Source organism: Mirounga angustirostris, unplaced genomic scaffold (assembly GCF_029215605.1).
Source record: "Mirounga angustirostris isolate CCGP_5_RB_7025 unplaced genomic scaffold, mMirAng1.0.hap1 SCAF_1, whole genome shotgun sequence".
NCBI classification, from domain to species: Eukaryota; Metazoa; Chordata; class Mammalia; order Carnivora; family Phocidae; genus Mirounga; species Mirounga angustirostris.
In genome coordinates, this window is record NW_026991709.1 from 66,978,890 (window position 1) to 66,991,381 (window position 12,492).

At 50.4% G+C, this 12,492-nt stretch overlaps 1 protein-coding gene across 2 annotated transcripts in view; it reads right to left on the bottom strand.

Annotated features, from left to right (window-relative positions):
• SEMA5B (semaphorin 5B) overlaps positions 1-12,492 on the bottom strand; it is a 118,819-nt gene that overhangs the window by 63,384 nt on the left and 42,943 nt on the right. The window lies entirely within an intron of this gene.

Sequence of the window (12,492 nt, forward strand, 5' to 3'; positions counted from 1 at the left end):
GAAGATTCCCAGGGAGGGCAGCCAGCCGTGGAGCCCAGGCTGCGGGAGGGGGAGGCAGGGAGGGACTCCAGCAGGGTTTCCTCCTGGAGGGCTGAGATTTTTCTTTACCAGGCTCAGTTCCTGTTGGTCTGTGTCTTGCCAGCTCAGATCCCTGAACTTCCAGAATATAATTGTGTCCCAACTCATCGGGCAAGGCCATGGGCTGGCTGGGAGCTGGCTGCCATTCCCTGTGCACACCTCATCAGCACCCAGATCCATCTGGCAGCAAACAGTTGGCTGAGGGAAGCTGGGAGAAAAAGCCCAGGGACACCATCCCCCATCTGCTCCCCGCACATGCTACACACTTCAGCCCAGGGAGGAAGAAGGCTCACAGGTGGTTGGCTGATGGGGAGGGGAGGCTGGGACAGAGAAAGGGCACACACAGCCCCACTGTCTAGCCCTAGCAAGAAGCCTTTCCAGGAAATGCTTCCATCACCCTCCCCTGCCAGGTGAGCCCCATTTCTCCTGCACAAACAGGTGAAAAATGGGTCTGAATGAAGACTGCACCACCACTGCCCCAAGCACATACCCTCAATACAGGAATATGCACAGGGTGCAAACTCAACTGTGTGCACGCGTGTATGTGCGTGCGTGTGCGCACGTGCGCGCGCACACACACACACACAGATGCCTACAAGACTTCTGCAGCTACAATAAGAGCCTCACTGCTGCCCCAGCCCTAGGTATCTATGAGACAGGTCCTTCTGGTCTGGTGGTGGGGGCAGGGCAGGGCACGTGCTCAAAGACCTCCCAGGTGGACAGTGTCCAGGAGGTGAGCAAGCCTTGGGGCTTGGTGGAGGGCAGAACAAAGAGCTTCAGCCCTGGGCCAGGGGATGGGAAGAGAGGAGGGGCGTCTTTAAGAGAAGTACAGTGAGCTCTTTCTGACCTGGTATAAAAGCAGCCCTTCTTAGAGACAGAAAGATGGTCAAGATCAGACAAAGCCCTTCCAGTGCTTAATGAATGTCTCTCTTTAAACCTGGTCATTGGTGCCAAAGTCCCCAAGCTCTGCATTCATGGAGCCCAGTTATAATAAGAATAACAGCTACCAGGCTTGCTATCTGCAGGCATGTTTCTATAAGGACTTTATCTATTACTCACCCTACAGGTCCTGCCCCCACACCCATCTCCTTTTCAGTAATGGAACTGCTTGGGTATACAGTGGCCATGGTAGGGGCTGGTTAGAGGAACACCTGAATTGCAAGAATTCTGGGGAGGTGCCTAGGAGTGTCCTCTGCTCAGGCCCAAGGACAGCAGGGACCTAGAAGGGAGTAGGAAGCAAGGTCGTTTTTCTCCCAGAAGCTTTAGTTAAGTGCCTACAGGTGTGGTCTGCAGGCAGCTGTGGGGAGCACTGGACAAGGAGGGACAGAGAGTGGGCGCTGGGCCCGGGGGCAGGGTGGAGGAAGCACAGCTGAGTCTCTGCTTGCCAGGAAAGCCTCGTTGCCGGCTGGTGGGGAGGGACGGGGATGCCTGCCCCCCTGGCCAGCTGCGCCCCTCCGGGCTCGGGGCTCAGCCTCGGCAGGGAAGTGCATGAGACCCTGAGCCAGGGCACGCTGATGACTCCCTGGGGGGATGAGGATCCAGGCAGGGACCTGCTGGCCTCCTCCTCCTCCCCACCACCCTCCTTGCTTTTGTGTGAGCACGGCCCTGGGTTCCAGTCCCAACCTGGGCATTCCTTAGCCTCTCCGAGTCGGTTTCCTCACCTGTAAGACCAAGCAGGGCAGTTGTGAAGACTAAAAAGGGATGTTTGCAAAAGCACACAGCACTGGCTGGCACCTAGAAAGCACTCGATAAATGTCAGCCATTATTTTATCATCATTATCAGTGTTGTGATTATGCGGACCCTCCACGTCACTCACCGCAGCCGCTCACACTAGCCTCCTAAGAACGCTGCCTATCTTTCATCTCTCCTCTCCAATCTGTCCTACACAGAGCTGCCAGAACAACAGTCCACGGCGATGATTTGGTCACATCATTTTGCTGCTAATAAACCTTCCCCAGCTTCCCACTGCCCACATGATCAAATCCAAATGCTCTTTCCATTTGGCACAAGCTCCCCTTTCTGCCTCCTCTCCGGCCATTCCTTCTCCATCTCCACCTCCCTCAGTTCATCCCCAATCTAGCTACCCCTCATGCACTTGCCCACCTCCGTGTCTGTGTCTTTGCTTCTACTGTTCCCGCCGTGCAGAATGCACTCTCCTCCCGTGAAGACCTCCCCATCTTCTGAGGCTCACACAAATGCCGGCTCTTCTGCAAAAGCCTCTTCTGACCCTCCCGCAGCTAATGGCTTCCTCTGCCGACAGATGCAGCACGTGGCTTATACTACTCTTAGCACATATCCACCCCGTGTTCCTCTGTGTTTGTGTAGGCAGTGCTTCTCAAAGTGTGGTCCCGGCACCAGCAACATCTGCATCCCCTCCCCAGGGGGCATTAGCCAAAATGCGAATTTGCAGCCCCGCCCCAGTCCTATAGATTAGAAAGTCTGGGGATGAGGCCCAGTCATTTGTTTTAACCAGCCCTCCACCCTCGGATGCACTGAGCCGGGGAACCACTGATGTGGGGTTCCCGTACCCTGCAGGTGGTGCCTGGTACACGGGGAGCAGTGATGGGTTAGCTCAGATCACTTGGGTGGCGTTGAAATGATACTGCTGCCTGGGCCCCACCTGCATAGATTCTGATTTAATTGCTCTGGGGTGGGACCCATGCAACCAGGTTTTATTTCCCTCCCAGCCTTTTATGAATGCTTTCAAACATACAAAGCAGTTAAAAGATTGTACAGTAAACACCTGGATACCCACCACCTCGATTCTATCATCCATGTTTTGCTATAGTTGCTTTCTCACATATTTATCCATCATCCCCATGCATTCATCCATTTTATTTTTTTGATGCATTTCAAAGCAAGTTGCAGACATCATACACATCACCCAAACACATGGGAGTGATTTAAAATCCCCCCAGGTGGTTGCACTGTGCAGCCAGGACTGCTCTGATCTCAGCTGGGAAGCTCTGACAGCCTCTCACCCTCAGTGCCCACTGTGAAATGGGGATGATGGCAATGATGTTTGCGCTGCCTCCCCATCTTTGCAGGGATGGAGTGAGATCACATCAGAGAAAGCCCTTCGTAAAGGGAATACAATGAACAAGAACCAATCGCTGACTCCAGGCTCAAGAGAAAAGTGTGCAGAGCTGTCACGGGGTTGCCAGATGAAATACAGGATGCTCAGTGAGATCTGAATTGCAGATAAATTCTTTTAGTATAAGTATGTCCCAAATATTGCATGAGACACACTTCTACTAAAATAGGTTTCATTGCTTATCTGAAGTTCAAATTTCATTGGGCATCCTGTATTTTTATTTGCTGAATCTGGCAATAAAATCTAAGCCCTGTCCTGTGGAGGACAGCAGCGTCAGGGCACTCCACGCAGAGAAGAGTCAGGGCTGGGCCACATCGGCTACTGCTCTGCCCAGCCAGTCTGGGGACTTTAGAGCCCATGCCTGCAAAGCCAGGACTGGTGGGCAGAGCCAGGCCAGGGTCTGCTTTAAGCTGACATCTGCCCAGGTGTGACTGTGATGTGAGGGCCAGGGTCTTGCACACAGCAAGCCAGTGTATTAGTCGAGGTTCTTTGAGCAAACAGAACCATAAGGATGTGTGTGTTTGTGTGTGCGTGTGCGTGTGCGTGTGCATGTGTGTGTGTGTGTGTGTAGGAGAGAGGGAGAGGTTTGTTTTAAGGAATTGGCTCCTGTGACCATAGAGGCTGGCAAGCCCAAAATCTGCAGGGTGGGCTGGCAGAATTCCCTTTCACTGAGAGGAGATCAGTCTTTGTTTTATTCACGCCTTCAACTGATTGGACGAGGCCCACCCACATTATAGCGAGCAATCTGCTTTATTGAAAGTCCACCAATTCAAATGTTAATCTCATCCAAAAATATCCTCACAGAAACATCCAGAATAACTTTTGAACAAATATCTGGGCACTGTGGTCCAGCCATGTTGATACAAAATTAACCATCACAGCCAGCAAGTCTCCAACATTAGGGCACAAAAGTATCACTTGGGGGAACTGATTAAAATGCAGATCCCCAGGCTCCACCCAGAGATTCTGGTGCATTAGGTCTGGCATAGTGCCCAGGAGCCAGCATTTTAACCATCATTCCAGATGGTTCCAATCCAAAAGCTCCACGGGCCCACTTTGGGAAGTGCTACAGTTGGAGCTCAATAAATATTTGCCAACTAAAGGAATGCTGAAGTCAACAGTGTGGGCAGGAAGATGTCCAAGCCAGGGCCAGACCACCCCTGCAAGACTGTGTCCTGGGGGCTCTGGTGTGGAGGCAGCCATGGCAGATGGGGAGCCTGCCAGCCAGTCCTGACCCCGGTGGGGATCCACAGCAGCATGTGCAGACAGACATGGCAGACTGACAGACAGACATGGCAGACTGACGGGAAGCCAGCTCTGGCGCTAACATAAGGGGTGAACCCCTGAACCTCCCCTAACCCCGCTCGGACCCTAGAATGCCCCGCTCTCTTTCCAGTGTGAGTCGGTGTACGTGCTCGGCTTCTCATGAGCCGATGAGATCATGGCTCAGGAATCCGTGTGCAGTTGGTTGGCCCTGAAAAGAACCACTCACTCAGCTGGGGAAGTGAGCAGCTGAATGCTCACAGGCCAGTGTGGGAGGCAGGGTGCTGGGCTGCAGGATCACAGCATCCCAAACACCAGCCAGCCAGCATTCTTCCTCTCCCGCAGAAAGGAGGGAAATTGATCCAGGACAGTAGAAGCCCATTATAACACAGCTTGTTTTTTAATGGACTCCCATAAACCATGGGTCAAAGTTCTGTCCCTGAAAACCTAACAGCTAAATAGCAAACAGCCTGGGAGTGGAGGGAGTTAGGCAGACAGACACTTGGTGGCTGATTAGCCTGTCTCCCCGTACCAGCTTCACCGAGTAACATGAGTTAGGGGAATGGAGGCCTCGGCCACGCAGCCCAGAGTGAAGCTCTGCAGGGGTACAGAAGAAGGACAGGGGCTCCTTTCTGGAAGACTCATTCGCCCTCAGCACTCCATGGAGTGTATAGGTACTCCATAAATGCATGATCAGCTCAACTGGGCAAAGGGGGAGGGAAAGAACAGGGCAGGAGGGGAGGCTGAGGATGGTTCCTCCTTCCAGGCCCCTTTGGCACCTGTTACTGTGCCCCGGGGCTCCCGGTTGCTCTGTCTGCCCCTTTCCCATGATCTCAAAGCCACCATGCTCCCTCAACCCTAGTCATCCTGCCCCCGTGCTTTTAACTTCTTCAGCTCGCCCTGCCATTGCATAGTGCCTAGGAGTGGGGGTTCAGAGGGACACCTCGAAAAGAAAAGATAATGGGCTGGGACTCTACAGATCGGAACAGGAATGAAATATCAATGGAGTAGGAGGTGGGGGCGTGGGCAGTCAAAATCTTCAAGGCTCTGAAAGGCTATCACCTAGAGCGGATGACCAGAGACAGCCATCGCTCTGAGGACAAAACAAGGCAAAGAGAGTGTAAGAAAAATCAGAACTGGGGCCACGGGGCAGATCCAGCTCTCTGAGGGCACTCAGGGTGTCTCCAGGGGGAAATGCCACTCCACCTGACACAGACCTCAGGAGCCGGCCCCTCAGCCCAGCATCTCCTGACCACCCATTATGGCTTGTCATCCACGAACATTTCCGTGCTCTCCCTGAGTCTATTCCTGCATTTGGTTTATGCCACCTCTGGGGTTTGTAAGTTCCATAGATGCTTACTACTTGCCATGTAAATAACAATTGCTCACGTTTGTGCCAAAGCTGCCTTTTGCCAGATCCTCGTTCTGATTGTGGGGACTTGCAGATCAAGTTCATATGTCACCTCAGCCACAGCGTTAATAAGGAGAGGACATTCACAATGGGGATGGCCCCCACCTCATGATCTCCTTCCCCTCCTGGAGTCCTGGTAGACTTAGTCTTGCCTCGGAAAGACAATCCCTTCAAGAAGGAGCAACAGGCTACATGTCCAAGTTTTGCCGAGGTCAGACCCAAATGCCGTGCTGTTTCCAGCACCCTCACTATCACGCCTGGCTGTTTGGCTGGTCTTTTTGTCCAAAGCAGCACATCAGTCCAAAGCCTTTAGGAGAATGTTTCCAATAGCTTCTTAGATTGGCTGGGCTATGTCAGGCCACTGGCAACTTCCGGTCATGGACATGACTTTACTTATTTTTCCCTAAATGTATAGCCTTACACATCTGTGCTAAAGTGAAGCTGACACTGTTTGGGGCCATACACACCAGCTGACCCAACACTTCATCACTTGGAAGCTTCTGATGTCATCCACATTTTCTCAGAGACTCTGCCTTTGGCTGCCCCCATGTGAAAAAGTATCATTTCCTTCGGTTTCATTAGCCAGTCTCTGACTCATGCAGGACACAAAGGGCTCCTGTCCCAGGATGACTTACTACGGTGTGGATCTGAAGGACCCAAGGAAGGTCTCCCTGTCTCCAGGGGTGTGGGATGCTGGGCGGGGCCGTGGTGAATGCAGTCCCACTTTCTCTGGAGAGTTTCAAGGCCAGGGCAGGGCTGAACATTCTAGCTGGCAGGGCTCTTCCCAGGGGCAGGGCAATGGCTCAAAGTATCAGAATTTTTTTTATTGTGGTGAAATACACATAACACAAATTTACCATTCTAACCATTTTTAAGTCTGTAGTGGTATTAAGTACATTCACATTGCTACCACCACCACCATCCATCTCCAGAATTTTCTTCAACTTCTCTAACTGAAACTCTGTACTCACAAACTTTGACTCCTCATTTCCTCCTCTGTCAGAGCCCCTAGTCACTATCATTCTACTTTCTGTCTCCATGAATGTAACTACTCTAGGAACTTCAGATTAGTGGAATCATACAGTATCTGTGCTTTGGTTACTGGCTTGTTTCACTCAGCATCATGTCCTCAAGATTCATCCATGCTGTGGCATGTCTCACCAATTTTTTTTCTTAAGTAAGCTCTATGCCCAACATGGGGCTTGAACTCATGACCCAAGATCAAGAGTCACATGCTCTACCGACTGAGCCAGCCAGGTGCCCCCTCACCAAAATATTTTTTTTTTTTTAAGATTCTATTTATTTATTTGACACAGAAAGAGATAGCAAGAGAGGGAACACAAGCAGGGGGAGTGGGAGAGGGAGAAGCAGGCTCCCCACAGAGCAGGGAGCCCAAAGTGGGGCTTGATCCCAGGACCCTGGGATCATGACCTGAGCGGAAGGCAGACGCTTAATGACTGAGCCACCCAGGTGCCCCTCACCAAAATATTTTTAAGGCATGCCAGCAGGTGGCACTTTGGGGGCATGGTGACATAAGAAGGGGCCCAATTACCAGAGTGGCACCCATAAATATGCATATTAGCACACACTTGGTTCTTGTGGGTCCATGTGTGCAAATGCACGTGTGCTTGCACACTCTCTGCCACGTGACCTCCACGAATCCCAGAGGGCTGTCCTCCTGCCCTTTGGGAGCTGTACTCAGACCTCCTTGTGCATTAGAGATGCGTGACGATCTGGTCAAAATGCCGGTCCCAGGCCCCACAGGGATTCCTACCGGGCCGGGAACAGCAGGTGATGCTGAGGCAGGGGACCGGGCACCAAACTTTGGGAGACATACAGTCATGGGAACTGCTCCATGTGCGACAAAAGGAGGCCTTCACCTCAGCCCGAGCTCATGTGTAGACAATTGGTATTGGTTGGCTTCTTGTGAAAACCGACAGGCGAGGGCTCTGATCAGAAAATCATGGCACCATGTTTTGGAGAGCAGGCCTGCCCTATGACAGTCAGCTCTAACTTTCTACACCCATTCCAGGGGAGGTTCCCATTCTCTCTACTCAAGTAACCCCTGGACAGCACATGCCGATGGCAAGGCAGGGTTCCGCGGGTTCCACAGGGAGGGCAGACTAAGCAAGAAATTCCAGGGTGTCTGGGTGGAATGAGACAAGAACACCAAGGCTGTCACATAGGTAAAGCTTGACATGAGCCATAAGACACAGGTACATAAGCCACTGGTTTTCTGAGCAGAGGGAGAGAGAGAGAGCACTTTTGGAGCAGGGACAGCTCCTCAGAAGAGGTGGCACTGGAGATCAACAGAATCCTGACAGCAGATAGAGGAGAAGAGGCATAATCCCTGGAAGAGGGTTTTCTCTGGCTTCTGGGAGGACTTACAGCCCCCTCCCTGCACCCGTTCACAAAATCATGAAATGTGAACTCTAAATAATTTATAAACATGTTAAGTAAGACTGCTTCTAGCCTTGATCCCTGGGGAGCTCGCTGTTAATACTTCTCTCATTTAACATCAGCCTGAGCCAGACATCATTAGGAAGGGAAATCTCCTCTCTCTCTGTTAAAAATCATGTAGCTTAAATGGTTTGGGATTATTTGCTGCTTTGAATCATTCTTACCACTGCTCCCTCCCATTACAGGGATAATTAAGAATTGACTATGGTTGGCAAAAAGCATTCGACAGCCAACTTTTCATTTGGTTTTTCAAGTGCCCCCACCATCTCTGCCCGCCCCCCTAGTTCTCCTTTTCTTGTCCCTGCAGGCTTGCAGCCCCAATCCCCTGTGCTCCCCCCACTCAGGTCTGCTGCCTGTAAACACACTTGGGGCCCCATGGAAACCACACACTGAATGGAGGGAAAGCAGGGAGGCCATTCACTTTCCTCTTATTCCACTGCCCCATTTCCTCCAGGCACCTTGCCTGGTGTCCCTTGGGCCTGGAGCCAGAGTGTGTTTGTTCGGCTGCCCTGGTCACCCAGGAATGGGGTGGGCTCAGATCCCAGGCCTGTCCCGCAGCTGGTCATTCCTTCTTTCAAGAGTCACTCTCTCTGATGGGCTATGGCAGGATTAGAGGCTTCAGGAGGAAGAGCAGGCCTCTGGTCACAGAAGACACCAGGTGACCTCTGAGACCAGCCAGTCAGGGTGCTGTGGGCTGAAGTGCCACCTGTCTCCATCTCCCCCACCACAGAGCCTCCCAATGTCCTGCTGATCAGCCCACCTAACCCTTTGACGGCAGCCCCAGGACTGGGGTGATCTCTATTTCCCCATCCCCGACCAGAACCACCACATCTCAGTCACTGCATGGATTTTCTTTCTCTTTCTAGCTCATTGTCACTGATTTCTAGTATTCTAAATTCTTTATGCAGTCTCACTTTAATCTTTCCTGCTGTAGGTTCAATGAATTATGGGTTGTTCTGGGTTCAGGAAGCTGAGGCCCTACCTCTTTCGTATAATAAATCATCATGGAAACAAAAACAAACCATAAAGACATACAGGGAGTCAAGCTGCCTTGTCGGGGAGGTTGAGATTGGAATGCAGAGAAGTTTCTGGAGTGGTTGCCAGTGTTCTTTTTCTGCACCTGAGCAGTGGTGTGAGGCACAAACCCATTACTAAGACACCTATGTTGTGGTTTTCTGTATTTATTTTATTATATCTCAAAGTTAAAAGGAAAAGATAAATCATCCTACTGTTAAAAATAGTCAGTCATTTGAGTCATTCTTCAGGCCCCCCTCCCTATGAGCTTTTCTTTGGGGTGAAAAACCCCAACTTGGTTAGCATGCCCCCCAAGGTTCAGACCCCCCCACACACCAGATGGTTAGCCAAATCCTGTGACATGTGGCTCAAGGGAACCTTTCAGGCGAGGTGCTGCTGGCCCACTGAAAAGAGCAGAGAGCGGGCACTTCCTCAAACTTCCAGAACAGGTTGTACGACTGTTTTGTGCTGGTTCACTAATCAACATGGAGAGATAGAATGTGGCCTGACACTGCCTTTTCTGGCAACCTGGTAGTGAGGTGTGAAGGGGGCCCATAGCCCTCACTTACCCTTAAATGTTGGAAGTACTCAAGCTGACCAAAAAGAACCTAAGACTCAGGCAGTTCATCTCAGCCCAGCATCTAGTAACTGCTCAATAATTGGTGGCTATTATGATTCCGAATCCCATTACCGCCCTGTGAAGAAGGGGAGAAGGTGGCGGGAACGTGGTACATGAAGGGAAAAGAGAAAGGAGGACAAAGAAGCAAGGGCAGGTCACCCTCAGGGTTTGGCCCTAGAAAGACATTAACTCAGCAGCCTCCTAAGCGGTCCTGCTATGAAGAGGGGTAAATCAATAAATGGCTGGCAAGGCAGATAGAAGCCACCCTTACCATCCTGTAGTGCTCTGCTTCAGACGGTTTGCCTGTAATTCTCCAACTAACCTTCCCCCCTCCCTTCTCATTGGCTGCCTCCCTCTAAGTGGCCCCCATAGATTCATTCACATAGGGTCATCCTCCAGGTATCGGAAGCTGCAAATGTTGGTCCAAGGGCTCAGAGGGGGCGCTCCTCTCTGGTCTGCCTGCCCAACCTCCCCACACCCACAGCGAAGGAAGATGCACGGCAAAGTGCTTGGAGAGCCTCCCCCACCCGTCATGGCCAGGGGACAGGCTCATTGTTCGGAGGGTGTCTGGGTTTGCCACTAAAGTCCTCTTTATCACTTGTCAGGTGGGACTGCCAATCTGTCCATGTCTCTTTATTATTTTTTAAGATCTTATTTATTTGTTTGAGAGAGAGAGAAAGAGAGAGCACGAGTTGGGGGAGGGGCAGAGGCAGTGGGAGAGGGAGAAGCAGGCTCCCCGCTGAGCAGGGAGCCCGGATGTGGGGCTCAATCCCAGGACCCTGAGCTCATGACCTGAGCTGAAGGCAGACACTTAACCGATTGAGCCACCCAGGCGCCCCTTGTCCATGTCTCTTTATGTCCATCTGTGGTCTTCGGTTTGGGCCCCTGTCTTCATCTCTTTACTCTTTCCCTCTCTGACACTCTTGGGTTCCCTCGCTCCAACCAAATACACTTGGGGCCAAAAAGCCATGGTAGAATTCTGAAGGCATCCCAAATGTTTTTCTTTAAAAATAATGACAAAGGAAGCTACAGAGGAGGAACAAGGAAGGGAGACTTCATTCTAAATTTGCTCAACACAAGAGATTCCCCAGGGACAAGACTGAAAATGTGAAGGCCTAGAAGAAACACATAAGGGGGAAAAAATAATCCTCCCCCCCCCCCCCGTTTGGTCCCAAGGACTTCTTTGAAATAGATAATTTCAAATATATTTCTGGATTCTAAAACTTTTTCAGAATGAATAAAGTGTTGAGGATGGAGTATTTTTATGTTTCCAAACCGTTTCTAAAAATTATGCAGTAAGATTTTATGTTAAATGAACTACACCAATCTTTTCATCTGGATATAATGATGCACCTTGTTTGACATTCCTTTCTAAATGACCTCCAGAAAAATCAATTGTTCCCGGGAATCCAAATGCATTTCCACTTATAAGTACAGAGGAAAGTAAAATAAATTGCTTGAATCAAGTATGGGGAAAATTTTGTCCTCAGCAGCTCAAACTGTTGTGAAAGCCCTGGGTCCAGGATTCAGAGGCAGATCCGTGGGCAGGTGGGAAGAGAATGACCACAGCACCCGACTGAGCCACGAAAACATGCCTCAGCTGCCCAGTGCTGCAGACAGTGGGCATCACTGGGAGGCCTGGGTCTAGGGAAAGCTGGGGGGGTCCCAAGCAAATCCCCCCAACATGCTCCAATCTGCCCCCAACTCTCTTACTGCATGTGACAGACATGGAGCAATACTTGAAAAAACATGGTGCAGATCAAGAGATAAATAAACAGGTGAAAAAGGAGAGCTGCTTATCTCAATCTAGGCGAATCTTCAGTTTTCAGGACTCTGGGAAGACCATAAAAATGCAGTGCTGGAAAAATCAAGAATGACTCAAGGTGAGGGCTCAGAGAATCAGGCTGCTTAGAGAAAGTTCTGTGGAGCAAATTGTGTCCAGTGAGATTGGAAGGTCTCCCTCTTCTTTCTTTCCACAATTCCCTTCCTGAAAATAAGTGCTTTTCTGTTCCTCCCAGCAGCAAGTCCAGAAAACATAATACTGTCCTTTGTCTTGTTCTAAGTGTATTGTGGATGGAGTCTTCTGTTCAAGGTTTTACTACTTCTTAAAAAAACGATCATAAGAGAAGAGATGCCAGGCTTCTGAAAGGGCGGGTGCTTTTACCACAGGAAACTTAGAATTATTAGCAAGGATAGACTGTAGGAATTTGACATACCCAGCAAGCTAATTTTATTTTTTTTAAAAAATCAATTATCTACAACCATTTTGATGTTCAAAACAAAGGAGCATCCGATTTTGTGAAAATCAGCAAAAGAAAGTTTATATGTATGTTCATTTTCTATTCTTTGAAAAAACATACCATCTCTTTTGCCCGTGCCTCCCAAATTTCTGAGAATATTTACATCCAAAATAAGACTCTCCTGGTGCTCCCCAGAAAGCAGAAGGAGAGGCCGGATGGGGCACTGGGAGGTGAGGCTGGCTCCGGACAAAAGTGGGTGTCTGTGTGTGTCGGTCCTCTCCCCCACTCCCCGCCCCACCCCTCCCCTGCAAA